Source organism: Triticum aestivum, chromosome 4B (assembly GCF_018294505.1).
Source record: "Triticum aestivum cultivar Chinese Spring chromosome 4B, IWGSC CS RefSeq v2.1, whole genome shotgun sequence".
Taxonomy (NCBI): Eukaryota; Viridiplantae; Streptophyta; class Magnoliopsida; order Poales; family Poaceae; genus Triticum; species Triticum aestivum.
Genome location: NC_057804.1, coordinates 657,098,043 through 657,100,919, shown reverse-complemented (window position 1 = coordinate 657,100,919; position 2,877 = coordinate 657,098,043). Strand labels below are relative to the sequence as shown.

The 2,877-nt window shown below is 46.1% G+C and overlaps 1 protein-coding gene across 1 annotated transcript in view; it reads right to left on the bottom strand.

The window, feature by feature from the left end:
• Window positions 1–2,586, bottom strand: part of LOC123093935 (aspartic proteinase Asp1) — a gene marked incomplete in the record, with an annotated part of 8,138 nt that extends 5,552 nt beyond the window's left edge. Inside the window, 3 exon segments of the mRNA XM_044515996.1 lie at window positions 14–1,182; window positions 1,314–1,374; window positions 2,091–2,586.
• Window positions 2,587–2,877: the final 291 nt, after the last annotated feature.

Genomic DNA, 2,877 nt, shown 5'->3' with positions numbered 1-2,877 from the left:
AGGAGGTCGCTGGAGGAGGAGCACCGTGAGGAGGATAGGAGGGAGGAGGAGGTCGCCGGAGGAGGAGCACCGTGAGGAGGAGGTCACCGGAGGAGGAGCACCGTGAGGAGGAGGAGGTCGCCGGAGAGGAGGAGAGGAGGAGATGGAGTGGAGGAGAGGAGGAGAAGAATGAAGGGGTAAGTGGCTGGCCGGCCCTTTTAAACTTCTGTCCCAACTTAGCAGTGGCGCACCATGCACTGGTGCGCCATTGCTATTTTTTTGAATTGTGAAGGCGGGACAATAGTAGTGGCGCATTATTCATAAGGTGCGCCATTGCTAACTTATTTTTTATTTTTGTATTTTTTTGAATTTTGAAGGCGGGAAAATAGCAGTCGCGCACCATGCACTAGTGCGCCATTGCTAATTTATTTATTTTTTGCATTTTTTTCGAATTTTTTTGCCTCCAGATCTTAAAAGCATTGTAACTTTTTTCTGTTAGGTTTTTAAGGATTCTAGAAAATCAATAACGGGCGTAAGACTCTATCTTAGAGCTTCAAGTGAATGGGATGCTAGAGTAAGACTCTATCTTATTACGAACAGGAAGAGCATACAGGTCAGTGACTTACTAGTTGCCTCTACTACATGTTCATCCTTGTCTCCATTCATCTCTCATTTTGGCCAGGCATGTTAAGACAGTACAGGCTTTATTCGGATGGCAACAGCAGCACTCAGTTAGATAGTGACTAGTGGCTCTATTTGTAGTATTTCATTGCAACAAAAATGTAGTAATATCACCTCGAACAAGTCATTGTGTTTAGAAATATTCTCCCTTTCCCTGTCATTTATATTTTTCTCAATTAGGTTCACGCTGAAAGGAGTATTACATTGCAAAATATACTAAATATGTTGCGAGGACAATGACGGTTTCAAGCTCCACTACGTGAAGCAACAGTTATTTGAGAGGGATTTTACAGTGCAATTTTAGGTATCAGATCAGCCATCCATCCATGGGATCTCCCTCACGTTTCCTCAGGTCTGATCTGCATGATTCTCTCTTTACTATCAGAAAAATTACTCAGGTTCTTTTATGCAGCATCCAGTTATTAACTATGATGATTTTTTTTTTTACTTCGGCGATTAATCAGGTATAGTAATACCAACTTCCAGCGTCTTTGCATGTAAATGTAAATTTCACCTAAGAACCTGAAAAATTGTTGATGCAGAAATATCAGAAAGCTTACAGCATATGAGCTCTCCGAACATAAAACGAAAGCAATCTTGTTTCACTCATTTTTCCAACCTACTCCTGGTTTATCTTTTCACCTGAAACTAACCTGGTCTTTCTACTGCCTGAAGTTGTCTCCAAGTGGTACTCCACACAGCATACTACTTCATCTGAAACCATTTATAGCACGTTATTTGATTGTAACTTTAACAAAACCAAATATTATTCACTGTACAACTCCAGACATTTTAATCTCCAAACTAAACAAACTGACCAGGATAGCGTTCATAAGCTTATTAGTGTTGTTTCAAGGTTGACACAAAGTATACAAATTAATCAAGCTGCATGCCCACACACAAGACCTCCCAAGGTGAGCTCTGTCGAGGCGGTTTGTTCCAGATTGGAGGATCAAAAATCAGAAGAAGAAAAAACAGAAAGTCCAAGCAAGTCTAATGCTAGAAAAAAGGTTGAAGCGGCACTAGTCATTCCAAACAATCAACACAATCTGGAGACCTTTTCCGCAGAAAGGAATGAACTCTGAAAATTGGTCTAAAGTACAACAGCTCAACAATCTTAGGAGCTTGATCCTGTCAGGTTCCATTCAAAGGTAACAAAGAAATACACAGAGCTTGATTAAGCTTTGGCGCCGGTCGATAGCAGCTTCTGATGCAGCTTTGTACATTATTGCAGTATTTCTTAATCACATTTCAAGTATTTTTACCATAACCAAAGATTGTAGTACAACCCGACTAGAAAAGACATGTTGCAGAACACTTGTGCAGCTTGTCAAAACAAGTAAAGTTGGATCTGGTGATTTTGCATCAGATAGGTTGAACAAAATAATCTTCAGTAAACAGGTAGTATCAGACAAGAACAATACCAACACCTTCAGTGAAAGAGCGGCACATCGGCGGCATGTCCAGGGAGCTGGAGCTCGCCGAGCTTGATGTGGCGGCGGGTGCTAGAGCCCCACCGCCCCTTGCTCCCCCTGCCGCCGGCACCAGGCGGGTGCTAGGCATTCCTTCTGCCACTATGCCGCGCACCGCCACCGCCCGCGGCACGCGGCACCTCTGTTCCCCTGAATCCGGCGTCGCGACTTGCACTTCCTGCCGCTCCTCCACCGCAGCTCCCCACTGCCCCGCCGACGCTGCCGCTCCTCCCCCGCAGGCAGCTCGCTGCTCGAGGGGGCTGGAGCCCGCGGAGGAGATGAGGCGGGAGGATGCTTCCCGTCTCCGGCGTCATCCTATGGCGGCGCCGCATCCGCGTCACAAACGGGGTGGCGAGTTGGGGTTGCCGCCGCGGCAATCGCCGGAGGTGAGCACGGGATAGCTACAGAGAGAATCAGAGATAGAAAACGCTTACGCCTTCCACAATAGGTTACGCCTTCGTCACAGCCGGTGGATTATTCCCCCACGTCTGACATAATAATCCTACACATACGACTTTTTTTTTTTGCTGAGTACCTCCACATCCAACTTCATGCCATGTCAAGGAAAAAGATATGCAAGAAAGGATGCGGAGGATACAAGCCCTCTCTCCCTTCTCCCTGGCCGGCAGAGCCGACGGGAGGGTGGGTGACAGGGAGAGGACACGATGGCAGCTATCGGGAGAAGAGGGGGGCAATGGAGAACATGAGTAGAATCGGCGAAGAGAAAAGAGATATTCGTATTTGA